Raw genomic sequence first — 15,229 nt, forward strand, 5'->3', positions numbered from 1 at the left:
TGAGCAAGTTATAGTTTTGGGTCATGTTTTTTCCTCCAAAGGTATTGAGGCAGATAAAGATAAAGTTGACATTATTCAATCACTAACTTACCCCACTTGTGTCCGGGAAGTGCGTTTTTTTCTTGGACATGCAGGTTTTTATAGAAGTTATATTCAAGATTTTGCTAAATTTGCATCACCCATTTGCAAGTTGTTGCAAAAAAAAAAAAAGTGGCTTTCGATTTTGATGATGCATGAAAGATTTCTTTTGACACTTTGTAACGCCCCAAATTATCTTAATTGACTTTATTTGAGATAATCAGTGATTTTAGAATTTGAGATCGGACTTTTTATTGATCAGGGACTAATTTGCAATTTTTGGTATTTTTAGGGACTAAAACGCAAAATGAGGATTTGTTATAGCATAGAGGCTTTGACTAAGTCTCTCATTTCTCTTACATCATCCCTCCCAACCGATTCCTCCATAGATGGATGCCCAAAGCTTTTCCTAAGCTTTGTGATTTCATTTTCTGATCGATCCGTCCGATAGAATTTATTACTGAAGTGATATTTGCAGTCACGACATCGAGAGCTTCGTTCAATTGTAAATTTCTTTCCGATCAGATATGTTTTATTTTTTGGATGTAGTTGGAATTTGATTCTTTTCGAGTATGATGTTCTTGAGATAATTCTTATCCTTTATCTCATACGGAATTGAAATAGAGCGTCGTTCGGAATTTTTATGATTTTTGGAAGCATATTTCGAAATTGTGGGTTTTGAGATGTGTTGGATTTGAGTTTGAATGTTTGAATGATGATTTTTATGAGTTGTTTGGATTGATATTATGATGTTTGCATTTTTGGTTTATCAGAATATAGCCGTTATGCCGTCAGTTTGAGTTTCGGGATAACGTTTCTATTGATTTGATTATACCGAGTTTGATGAGGTTTTGATATCAATATTGATCTTGTGACTTCTTCTGTTAGATTGATTCGAAGTCCTTGGAGTTGCGAGATTGCAGCTTCGATCAGTTTGGAAGATTTGAGCCGGTATAGTATCGATTTCTTACTTATCGATCAAAGATCTTGAATATATATTGAATGGAGTATTGTTGTCTTACAGATTGAAGATTGTGAAATGACGAGAAGGTATAAGACGACTTTGGAATGAAATAGGACGATTAACTCGAATCCGGATTGATTCGAGTGTCCTAGAGGAAATCACATATTGCATGTTTATATGCTTATTTGAACTTATGATTGAATTGATATTTGAGTGCATGAGATTTCATATGCATTCATATTAAACCGATTGATTATTCATTTTGAATTAGATGATCTGGAGATTATAGTTGAGTGGCCTTGGTAGGAGATTTACTACAAGTGTCGATTAACTCACTATAATGCCCTAGAGTCTAGAGGATTAAAATATACCTCGTCCACCTCGAAAGGGGAGTTTGGTGTGATTGTTGGATATTTTAACCTCGGGATCCCAAACCGAAGAAAGAAAGAAAGAAGAATTCATTTTTTTTATTATCTAAGTCTGACAATCCAGAAGTTTTAAAGTCATGCATATCATCTTAATTCCGCAGTTGAATGAATTACTTGAGGATTATGTGGAATTTGAATATATATCATGTTTTGATATATTATGTGTTATTATATGCTAGTCTCTTTTACTGGGAATATTATTCTCACCGGATTATCCGGCTGTTGTCTTTGTTTGTATGTGTACTTGGCAACAGGCAGAGCAGGACCGAGTCAGAGGCAGCATGGATAGATGGTTGAGAGGATAGAGTGAGGCTTGGATGTTAGGAGTCGTTCATGTTTTCAAACTCCTTTTTGTATTTTGAATAAGTCCGAACTAGATGGACTTTATGCATGTTATATTTTTGAAGATTGTATAACTCTAGACCTTATCCTTTTGTATCTTGTTGAATGGGATATTATGTTTAGTGATATGGTTTGAGTTGAGTTTGATTTGGAGAAGAAAACCAAAATTTTTCTGGTACAGAGAATCTCACTCGATCGGTTGAATCTTACCGATCGAGCGAGCACCCCTGTACCGAGGCAGAGAGTTGGATATTTTGTGTCCGCTCGATCGGTAATTTTACCGATCGAGCGGGGGTCCTAAATTTTCTGGGCAGAGTCTTGGATTATTTTGGCCGCTCGATCGGTAAGATCTTACCGATCGAGCGAGCATCCCTTTTAAAAAAAAAATTATTTCTTTAATCCTTTTGTTTAATTGCGTTGATCAATTGCATTACCCTAAGTTTAGATGATTAGAATCGAGGCCTCACACACTTTGAAGGATTCATTGACTTCTGCACCCATCATTCCACCTCCATATTGGAGTAAGCCTTTTGAGATTATGTGTGATGTCAGTGACTATGCAGTGGGAGAAGTTTTCGGACAAAGAGTTGGGAAAACATCTAATGCCATATACTATGCCTCAAGAACTTTGAATGATGCCCAGAGAAATTATTCAACTACAGAAAAAGAGCTTTTAGCTGTTGTTTTTTCTTTGGAAAAATTTAGATCTTATTTACTTGGAACTAAAGTTATTGTTTATTCTGATCATGGAGCTCTTCGCTATCTGATGGCAGAGAAAGAGGCAAAACCAAGATTAATAAGATGAATACTACTCCTAAGAGAATTTGATTTGGAAATTAAGGACAAACGAGGAACAAAGAAAAGAGTGGCAGATCACTTGAGTTGTTTAGTCCATGTTGATGAGGTGTTGTGCTTGGAAGATGAATTTCCTGATGAGCAACCATTTTCCGCAAGCACAATACTACCCTGGTATGCACATATCGTTAATTATTTTGTTACTAATAGGTTATCCTCTGATTTTTCTAGAGCTCAAAAATATAAGGTCAAAAGTGACGCCAAATACTATGTTTGGGATGATCCTTACTTATGAGCATTGCGCTGACCAAGTGATAAGAAGTTGTGATCTTGAAGGCGAGGTAATTTCTATCTTTACATTTTGTCATTCTTATGCTTGTGAAGGTCACTTTGGGGCCAAGATAACGACAAGAAAGGTATTAGATTGTGGATTCTTTTGGCCATCCTTGTTTCGAGATGCCTATTATTTTTGCAAGTCATGCAATCAATGTCAAAATACGGGTAACATATCCCTACGCTAGGAGATGCCTCAACACCCCATTCTTGTGTGTGAAATTTTGATGTGTGGGGGCATCGACTTCATGGGACCATTTCCTAGCTCTTTTGGGTATATTTATATATTACTTGCTGTTGATTATGTCTCAAAGTGGGTGGAAGCTAAAGCCACCTGGACCGATGATTCTAAGGTGGTTGCAGATGTTGTCAAACATAATATTTTCTCCAGGTTTGGGATTCCAAGAGAAATCATAAGTGATAGATGTACCCATTTTTGCAACCGGACAGTGAAAAGCTTATTGAAAAAATGTCAAATAGGGAAATCAAGTCCATTTTGGAGAAAATAGTGAATCCAATGAGAAAAGACTGAAGCTTGAGATTGAATGATGCTTTGTGGGCCTACAAAACTGCGTATAAGACGCCGATCGGAATGTCACCCTACAGGATAGTTTTTGGGAAGCCTTGTCATCTTTCAGTGGAGTTGGAGCACAGAGCATATTGGGATATCAAGAATTTCAATATGAATATGGATGAAAGTGGAGAGCATAGGAAGTTGCAATTGCAAGAACTAAAGGAAATACACAATTATGCCTATGAAAGTTCAAAGATCTACAAAGAAAATACAAAGGCCTTTCATTACAAGGTGATTTCTAGGAAGGAATTTTTAGTTGGTCAAAAAGTCCTCCTGTACCATTCACTTCTTCGATTATTTTCAGGTAAGTTGCGTTCAAGATGGATTGGACCTTTTGTTGTTACTAATATTTTTCCTCATGATGCAGTTGAAATTCGGAGTTTGGAAAATTCAAAGGCATTAAAGGTGAATGGCCATAGGTTGAAGCATTACTATGATGGTTTTCAAGTCAAGGAAATACAAGAAATAAACTTCAAGGATCCACGAAGCATGGACTGAACTGATGCATGAAGTCGGGCCAACGATAATAAAAAGAGGCACTGATTGGGAGGCAACCCAAGGGGAGTATTCTAATTTCATTTTTATTTATTTATTTATTTTTATTTTTTAGTGTATTTTAACTTACATTGAGGACAATGTAAGAATTTAAGTGTGGGGGAAGGAACTAGAATTTTGAAAAAAAAAAATTATTATAGTCAATGATGAATATAACTGTTGAGATTCACTAGCCCATGATGATATCTAATTGAGGACATGCATGCTTTTGAAAATAGATGATTTGTAACCTTGGAACACTTTGATCTCCAATGAAAATTAGAATTTGATATGGTTGCTGAATATTTTAGAGCACGAATGTGTCATAGCTTGTGAAGTGTACATGACATATAAAGGTCGTGTGAACCTTATGGTAGTCTTAGGAAGTCGCTAGTGCATGTCAGAACTTAACTATATATTCTAAAGGCGTGAATCTAGACTGCGAGCAAACATGAAAGTGATATAGGAGATTTTTGATTCGTTTGAGCCTTTCAAGCCTACCATGTAAATTAAATTTATCCATAGTGTCCCCTTTGAGCTTAATTAAAAAGAATGGTATATGCATGACATATTTTTAGACCCCATTAGACATTCTTTGGCTAACATATCAACCTCCCTAATGAGCCTAAATATGATATTTTTATCCACACCTTTGAAGGGAGTATGATGTATTGCACTATATGCATTTTGATTATCGTGGTTTATCTAATTTTGGGTTCATTATCAAGGAAATCAATGCATGAAAATAAAAAAGAAATAAAGGAAGAAGATCTGACTTGAAAAAGAGTAAGCTTTGTCAAGGAAAAAAAAAGGAAAAAAGAAAGTCTCCCAATGGAGCAAGAAATGAAAAAGAGAGAGAGATCAAGGTATGAAAATAAAAATAAAAAAAATGATCTCCAAGTAAAAGAGAAGCTTGCATTGCGCATATTTTCATACTCTCTTATTTGTTATATCCTTACCTTTCTTTCATAAGCCAATACCTAGGTCACGTTATAAGCTAATGAAGTTATACTTGATTTGTGTTTGCAAGTGGCTAATATTGTAGTAACCCGTATCCGAAATTAATGATTAATGAATAATTAATCAAGTGATCATGTTAGATTAAGTAAAACATGATTTAAGGAATTTCCAAAAGAGTATGAGGAGTTCAAAAATGGATTCAGAACACTAAAAAATAGCCGAGAAGGTTCCGAGTCCTCGGAGGGATTGGAGGCTCCGAACAAGGTTTGGAGGGTCCGAACCAGGATCGGAGCCCAGAGCCTAGATCGGAAGCTCTGATGAGTTCGGAGGCTCCGATCATTCAGGGTCAGCTTTTGGAAATATTACGTCATCAATGACGTCAATGAGGAGACTTCGGACGCTTGTGAAGGTGGATCGGAGGTTCCGAACGAGTGTCGGAAGGTGTCCTATGGAAGCGAGACACGTGGTTGGCTGATCGAGTTTGGACACAGGGATCAGACGCTCCGATCAGGATCGGAGTCTCTGAACGTGAGATCGGACGCTCCAAACTCTGTCTATAAATAGGGGTGCCGAGCTAATTTGTGAAGTGCACCTTTCCTCTTTCTCCTCTTTTCTTCTAGCTAGTTTTAGGCTTTTTAGGCGTCCTACTGAAGGGCCGGAAGTGGAAAGGTGCTACGGGACTAGAAGCGGAGCTGTGTCCAAGTTTTGGGACTATCGCCATCAGCGAACTGACGACGAACAAAGGTATAGCTTTGGCTTACTAAAAATATTTAGGAGTATGCAATAGCTTAGTTAAGGCATTTAGAGCATAAATAATTATGCATGAGTATTTTGCATTGTAGAGCTGATGATAGGCTTGAAACCTAGAGTGGGACTTCTAGGACTGCCTTTAGTAAGATACGTAAGTATTGACCGAGATAACCGGCATGATATATGATATACGTGTTGCATAAGTATGTTCTATGTATTTTACCATGTTTTATATCTTTAGCACATGCATGTTTTTATACGTACTAGACTGCATCTGGTATTATGTGAGTCATGACAGTTTCCATATGCGATGAGTTTCTCCTTATGGATTCGTGTCTGGTTTTGGGGAGGCTCAGCCCCCAGTTTTGCTATCACTAGGAGTGACCACGACGATGGAGTAGACACTATAGTGATAGTGGAATATACGAGTGCCCCGCGGACTAGCTATCCAGCATGACGTTGTATATTCATGGCGCCCTTGAGCAGACTGTTTTACCCGAGTTTTAAAGTCATTTATGTGATACATATATCTTATATATCATTGCTTTCATATTGAGCGTAGTCGCTCACGTCTAGTGTTTTCTGTATGTCTGGATACCACATTCGACGGGGCAGGGGCAGGTGCAGGTGCAGGTGCAGGTATTGCGCCCGATGACTTGGAGTAGTCGGTGACCAGAGAGGACATCAAGATTAGCTGTAGGTTTTATTGTTGTTAAGATTTATTTGATTGGATTGTATATCAAATTTATTTAATCGGTTGTATTCTGCCGGTTAGCATTTATTTAATTTTTCCGCAACGTATTTCTAATTAGTGTTATTGCATGCTTAATTATGCTCTAATCATCTGATTAGTACGTAGTGGATCCGTGTTGGATCACTACAAATATAGTGGAAAAGTATGTGAAAGTGAGATTATGCTTGAATTGGTGTTGCAAATTGAGCCGTTGTAAGGTTTTGCATTGAATGGATCTGTGAAGTGTGCATGACATGCACGTAGCGATGAACATACACACGCACGCACGTTCGCAGCTATGTCTAGTTGAAATGTCTGGGTATTGAATTTGTTCCGTTGTTAGCATTTTAACGTCTTTCTTGATCATGCATTGAGTTAATTGCTAAGACACACATGTGTATATCATGGTTATTTTTCATTAAGAAATATGAGCTCAAACTTGTTTTTCTAATTTATTGTTTGGTTTTGTGTTGCTCGAGGACGAGCAAGGTGCAAGTGTGGGGAAGTTTGACGTGTTCACATTTTCTTGTGATTACTTGAGTTAAATTCTTATGATTAGATGTATTCGGAGTGATTAAATTGGTTTTATAGTTCCTAATCGTGGTTTTTGATTTGATGTAGGAAGAAGAGAAAACGTTAACAGAAGAGAAGAAAAAGAGTTGAAATAAAAAAGAAAAACAGAAAGTTTTGCGCTCGAGCCTGCAAATCTGGTCGCACGAGCGCGCGAAAGAGAAAAGTTTCGAGGATGGGCAGAAGTATTCACACTCGAGCGACAATTTTTATCCGCCCGAGCATGCTCGAGATAAGGGAAAATATTTTTTTAAAAGGAAATAAAGATTGGAAGGACTCTAGGTTATTTTTATAGATGAAAACTCACGAAATTCATCGTAGAGAAGACGGCAGAAGACGTGAAACACATCTTGGCGGCTAGGTTTCTTTGATTTATTTGTGTTCATCAATTTTTCTAGAGATTTCATAGCCCTTCGTGGCTAATTTTTAATTCTTGATTGAGGAAGACAACACCTTGACGTTTTATTTTTCTTGTGAGATTTTGTAACGTTCATTGTTTAATTTTTGGTTTGAATATCAAGAGTTGTTTGAATTTGATTATCATGCTTGTGTGTTTGATTATTAGCTTGATTACCTAGTAATATTCTCATACAATCTAAAGCTAAATTAGATATCAAATATTTAATTTCTTGATCTCTCTAATTTGTGAAGCAACTACAATTGATAATTTTTGCTTTTGAATTTATTAATTTGTAGGAACATCGATTGACTAGATTAAATACAACCGCTTGTGTTTGTATTGTTTAGGTTCATCAATCTCACTAGTTTTAATGTTTTCTTGGATTTAAACCTTAATCGCTTGTATTTTGGTTGATTCATTTGTAAGAGTTAATATTAGGACGCTTGCTTCTATTTAATTAAAAATTAAAGTGAGATAGAAATTGATATTTCAATGATGAATATTCAAATATGAATCACTTATTTTTAAGAAAATCGATAATCAAGTGAATAAACTTCAAGGGTGTAGTCGACGATACCAAAGCTAGTTAAATTGATTGTTAGTAAAGTTAAATTTTAATCTTGCATGCTAGTGAATTTGAATGTTAAAATTAATATTTCTTTATTTTTTAAATTCTTAGAAGTTAATCTGAACAAACAAAACCCCATTTTTATTTACTTTTGGTATTTTTAATTCATGGCACTCGTGGGAGCGATCTCTACTCTCGCTACCACATAATTATTTATTTGAATCAAGTGGGTTAATTTGGGTGTGATACGACTAAGCCCTACTAGTTTCATTTTTTTGGCAACTTGATCATTTATTTTGCAATTTTAGTCATTTTTACATAGCGGTGTTCACTGTTTGGTTAACCTCCCGAACCGAGCCGAAATCAAAATTTGGTTTGAAATTCGGTTCGGTTCGGTTTTTTCTGCTCGGTTCACCGAACCAAAATGAAAACCGGTTTTTTAATTATTTTTAATTTTTAATTGGTTTTCAATATTTTAATTAATTTTTTATTTTTTTTTATTAATAAGTAAATATAAATTAATTAAATAAATAAAATAAAAATAAATTCGATTAAACTTAAAACTTAAAAGCCGAAATTTTTTCAATTTTTAACCGAACCAAACCGTGAAATTCAATTCGGTTTTTTGTTCGAATTTTCGATGAAATTCCGACCGGTTCGGTTCGATCTGAATGAACACCCCTATTTTTACATATGGAAGTGCTTACATTACACTTGAAAACTTAATTTCTGATCCAGGTCAGATCCACACCAACTCCACATCAACGACAAGTGGAAAAGTGAATAAAGTTAGAACAAAATATATAATAGACTAAAATTGAAGCTTGCTAATAAAGAGAACCAAATAAAAATGACAAAGATACAACATAAATTACATAATCAACGAAATTTACAATTTCTCGTTTTGCTATGTATGTGGTTGAAACTGTTTCAGCTGCAAACTTCAGATGTTCATTATATCCACCACATAAAATCCATTCCATAAGGCATAAGCTTTAAGAAGATCCTCCAATATTCATATTTTGTTAGCGGGAAATTGGTCATTTTACCTTTCAATTAAATTAACATAATCTAGGTTAATTAAGAAACATACAAAAGTAACTTTTTTTAAAGCTGTTAGGAATCAACCAAAAACCAACTTGATATTCCGAGGAATTTAACACGCAAACACACACAGCAATAGCAAGAACACAATCCCAGATGCAACCCACGTAAACGCACGCGAAAGCAAATAAACAACACAAACATTTACGTGGTTCGGAAAAAAAATTTTCTACGTTCACGGGAGAGCAACACAACACTTATATTAATCACGAACAGAAGAAATACAAGCTCAAACCCGAGCTTATTACAGAACCAGACCAGAAAACTCTAAAGATTGCTACAGACACAATTCAAGCTTTAAATCCTTGAATTCTTCCCGTCACAATCTACGCCCCAGTTCTCTCCTCTTAATTCTCTCTTTTCTTCTCCCTCAAATATTTTCTGGAGGTTGAAGAATTTGATTTTCTGTTATGTTGGTTACGGCTAGCTTCTTTCTGCTTATATAGAGAAAATACGCCGACTTCCTTCTTGGGCTTTAGGTCAACAACTTCCTTCGGCCCAATCTTAAAGTCAACATGGTCCAACCCGATAAGTCATCTCACATCAGTCTGATCTGCTCTTGTACTTCGATCTGCCTTCAAGCTTACAGCTTCACGAACAATTCATCTGACTTCTAACCAAGTCCCAGTACTCAAGCAATCGATCTGCCTGAACTCATCTTCTTGTAATTCGATCTATCTTCAAGCTTACAGCTTCACGGACAATTCATCTAACTTCTAACCAAGTCCCAGTATTCGAGCAATCGATCTGCCTGAACTCATACGAAGAACTCATCTGACCATTCACCTTCGATCTGATCCCAATATTCGATTTGACCATGAACTCATCTGATCACTGAACTCATCCGATCACTATACTTTGATCTGATATCTTCTCTATTCCCATTCAATCTGACAGAAGCACACTTCAACAATCTCCACCTTGATTCTTTCAGGTTGAATGCTGCTCTCCAATCTAGCCTCCATAGGTGAATTTTCAATCACCGCATTGATTAAGTCCAAACAATTTTTGAACTTAGCATATGGCAGTGACTTTGTCATAACATCTGCAGGGTTTTCTTCTGATGCTATCTTCACAAGGATCACATCTCCTTTTTCAATTACATCTCTTACGAAATACATCTTGACATCTATGTGTTTTGAACGTTCATGATAGACTTGGTGTTTTGTCAAGTGTATTGCACTTTGATTTTCACAGTGTACTACAACTTGATTTTGTTTCACACCAAGCTTCGCTATCATCTTTTTTAACCACAATCCTTCTTTTATGGCATCGATGACAGCTATGAATTCTACCTCAGTGGTAGAAAGGGCAACCACTGACTGTAGATTAGACTTTCAAGTGATCGTTGTGCCATAAAAGGTGAACACATATCCAATCAATGACTTTCTCGTGTCTAAGTTCCCAACAAAATCTGAATCCACATATCCAACCACCAGATCAATTCCATCTTGTTGTTTCTCAAACTTCTACCCTAGACCAGTTGTGTTTATGAGATATCTGAATCCATTTCAGAGCTTCCCATCATATGTACTTGGATTAGCCATAAATCTTGACACAACACTGATTGCATATACCAGATCAGGCCTAGTACACACCATTACATATATGAGACTCCCAACTCCACTAGCATATGAAATACCAGTCATCTTCATCTTGTCTTCCTCATTTTCAGGTGACTGACTTGCAGATAGCTTCAAATGCTGTCCCAGAGGGGTCAAGACAAATTTTTCTTGATTCATGTTGAAATTCAGAACTACCTTACTCAAATAATTATTCTGACTCAGATGAATCTCCTGCCTTTTTCTGTTTCTCATTATATCCATGCCCAAAATTTTCTTTGCTTCTCCTAAGTCTTTCATCTCAATTTGAGTTGAGCTGTTGCTTCAAGGATGATATCTTTGTCCTACTTTTACATGTAATCAAAATATCATCAACGTAAATCAGTAGGTATAAGATAACCTTCTTTTCATCCTTCTTCAGATAGACACATCTGTCATATTGGCTTCTCACAAAACCAATACCAATCATGAACTCATCAAACCTCCTGTTCCACTGTCTCGGACACTGTTTTAGCCCATACAATGATTTCCTCAGTAAGCAGACCTTATTGTGTGTTTTTTGATGTATGTAGCCCTTAGGTTGTTCCATATAAATGGTTTCTTCAAGGTCACCGTGTAGAAACGCAGTATTCACATCAATATGCTCAAGATCCAAATCGAGCTGGTTCACAGTGCTAACATAATCCGGATGGAGAAATGCTTCACCAATGGAGAATAGATTTCATTAAAGTCTATTCCTTCTACCTGACCAAAACCCTTTGCAACCAATCTAGCTTTATACTTGATCTGATCTGTACCAGGAGTTCCTTCCTTTTGTTTATTGATCCACTTGCATCCCAACGTTTTCTGATGCTTCGTTCTGTCTACTAACGTCCAAGTTTGATTCTTCTCAAGTGACTCTTTTGGATCACTTTCTGTCACATTATCATCTTGCATCTCATCAGACCCTGTATCTGGCACATAAGACTCCACCTCAAATGGTAGTTTAAGATTCTCACTAATCTGACTGTCCTTTCCATCTATATTAATTTTATATCCCAGTTTGGTTTCATCAAACTTTACATCTCTGGTGTTGAAACACTTTGGACCTTTTGACTCCAGGTTCTAAACTTTATAACCCTTCACACCATCCGGATACCCAATGAATATACATCTGACTGCCCTTGCTTCCAAATTGTCCTATTTTAGATGAGCATATGCAAGACATTCAAATACTCTCAAGTTTGAATAGTCTGCAGGTTTTCCACTGCAATTTTCCGTCGGTGTCTTAAAACCAATTTCACTGGATGGAAACCTATTGACCAAATAGCACACAATAGATAATGCTTCTCCTCAGAAGGACTTAGGAAAAGAAGCATTGATCAACATACATCTGACCCTTTCCAGAAGAGTTCTGTTCATTCTCTCTGCTAGGCCATTCTGCTGTGGTGTTCCTGCCATTGTTGTGTGTCTGGTAATGTCTTTTTCCTTACATAGCTTAACAACTTATCTTATAAGTATTCCATACCATTATCTGTTCTCAGGTGTTTCACTCTTCGATCACTCTTGTTCTCAATTGCCAGCAGCCATTCTCTGAATTTGTTATAAGCTTCATCCTTAGTCTTTAAGATGAATATCCATACTCTCCTTGAGTAATAATATATCAAAGACATAAAATATCTGCCTCCTCCATGAGTTTCTGTCCGAGAAGGACCCCATAGATTTGAATGAATGTAGGCCAATGGTTGCTCAGTTGTGTGATTTCCTTGACCAAATGACACTCTTTTAGATTTCCCAAGAACACAACTATCACACAGCTCCAGTTATTCGATCTTATCTCCACCCAACAGACCCTGTTTAGACAATTCATGTAATCCCTTCTCACTTACATGTCCAAGCCTCAGATGCCATAGCTTGGTTCTGTCTTGCTGTTTCTGAATACTTGCTGTACTTCCAATGATTGTCTCACCTTGTAACACATATAGGAAGTTCCTTTTGACAACCTTCATTATAACCAAAGACCCTTCAGACACTGAGAGACTTCCTGCTCCTGATTTAAATGAGTATCTTGAGCATCAAGTGTTCCCAATGATATCAAGTTTTTCTTCAACTCGGGCGTATACCTCACATTAGTGAGTACTCGATCAATCCCATCATGCATCCTTATTATGATATTCCCAGAGCCCTTTATTCTGCATGCATTGATCATTTCCCAACAGTACCATGCCCTGATCAGATTATTCCAATTTTCAAACCAGGATCTTATAGGACACATGTGAAAGGAGCACCCTGAATCCAGTATCCATTCGTGGTTTTGATCACCTTTACAAACCACCAATACTTCTGTTGAGTCATATCCATCTGAAGCTACAACAAGAGTACCGTCATCTTTGGGTTTTTTTTTTTTGTTGCTTCACTTTCCTTTCTGGACAATCTCTCCTGTTATGTCCAACCTTATGACATGCAAAGCACTTCAAATTCCCCAAAATTTCTATTTTGGTATCTTCCTTAACTCTTTGATCTGGATTTTGGCCTATACTTCCCATTGGATGTCCTCTTATCATTCCTGCCCCTTACCATATATAAGACCCTTTCCATCTGATTTTAGGGGTGGAATAGGGTTGGGACCCGTTCCGTAAACCCTCTACCCAACTCCCGTCCAGAAAAGAATCGAGAAAATTTTTTGTTCTCCTGATCCCGTACCCGAAACATTTCTGGACCCGACTATTCGGGATCCCGTCGGATAGAGAGAGAAAATTCCGAATTATAAAAAAATGTGATTATTTTATTAAATATACTATTTAGAAACTTATATTTATAAATAAACATAAATATTAATATTAAAATATTTTGGATAATGTTTCAAGGTTTTGTTAAGAGAAAAAATGTATCGAATAATTATTAATAAAATGTTCGGATACAATTACTAAATAAATTTTGTTAAATAGATTGTCAAATTAATCTCTTGAGTCTTGTTCTACATATTTGTTCTAATTAGATAATTATAAATATGAATTAATTAAATTATTAATTTATTTTTAAAAAAAATACACAGAAATAAAATGTCATTTCGTGATTTTACAATTTTATCTTTTCAACAATAAAAATTATGCGAATTAAGTCCACAATTAAGTGTTATATGAGTTGAAACCTAATAATATTTAGCTTATTATATTAATAAAGTTATTAAAAAAATATTATTATATTATTTCGGGACGGGTCGGAAATCTCATCGGGATAATATTTTATCCCCGATCCCTCTCCCGATATTAATCGGGATGGAAAAAATCCCGAAAGTTCGGGTCGAAAAAATTTCGGGTTGAGATTTTTTTGGAACGAGAATGGGATGGGGTTCGGGAAGGGTCGGGATTTCGGAAATTTTTGCCACCCCTATTGGTGGGCATCGGCCGGTTTGGTTCGGGTTTTACTCTATTACGGTTCGGTTTTTTCGGTTTCGGTTTTCAAAATTTTCGGTCCGAAACCGAACCATTTTATTACGGTCCGGTTCGATTTTTTTTGTGATACAGTCCGGTTTTTTTGGTCGGTTTTATACGGTTTATGCAAAGAATTAAATTTATGTTGCACGACTGCAAATACTCCATCCGTCTCAAATAAATAGTCCTACATTTTTTTTCACACAAATTAAGGAAAAATTATTGGGAAAGTAAATTTTACTTCCTATTTTATCCCTATTTAATGTATTTAAAAATGATTGCACAATTTTCAAGGTGTAGTTAATAGAGATATATTAATAAAAGAGTGTAAAAAAATATTACTAAATATGGTATATGACTATATATTTGAGACAAACAAAAAAGAAAACGTGGACTATATAATTGAGACGGAGGGAGTATTAGTTTAGGGACAAAGAAAATTATGAATTGTTTAAAATAATTATGGATTTAAAACTAAAATGAAAACCAAAATATAAAAATGTTAATACTAAAAAAATTAACTAAAATGATATCTTACTTGATGCATGTAATACATAATAGAGAACTAATAACAATAAAACATAAATTATTTCATTATAATTTACAATATGGACTTCAATTAAAACAATAAAGCGATTATTAAGTTCCATAAAAACCATATTTAATTAAAATAGGCCTACATCTTGTAAGAAAAAAACATAAAAGTGATTAAAAAAAGGCCCATTTGTAAGGCCCAATGGTCAATATCCATAAAATTCTTATTTTAATCAAAATTCGGCCGATTCGGTTTTTTTGTTTTTTCGGGGCATAAAACCAAAATCGAACCGAAAAACCGGTTTTCATACATTTTAAAACCGAAACCGGCCGAAAAACCAAAAAAACCGAACCAAAAAAACCGAATTTTTCGGTTCGACCGGTTTTTTCGGTTTTAACCAAATTATGCCCACCCCTATCTGATTTAGTGTTTGTGTTTGAATTTTTCTGAAGTTTCTTGGATTGAATAGCAAACATAACTTCTTCCAAAGTTATCATCTGTTCTCTGCCATAGAGCAATGCATCCCTAAAGTTTTCATAGGTTTTAGGGAGTGCATTCAGAAGTATCAAAGCCCGATCTTCATCCT

This window comes from Henckelia pumila, unplaced genomic scaffold (genome assembly GCF_033568475.1).
Source record: "Henckelia pumila isolate YLH828 unplaced genomic scaffold, ASM3356847v2 CTG_461:::fragment_3, whole genome shotgun sequence".
In the NCBI taxonomy this organism is placed as follows: domain Eukaryota; kingdom Viridiplantae; phylum Streptophyta; class Magnoliopsida; order Lamiales; family Gesneriaceae; genus Henckelia; species Henckelia pumila.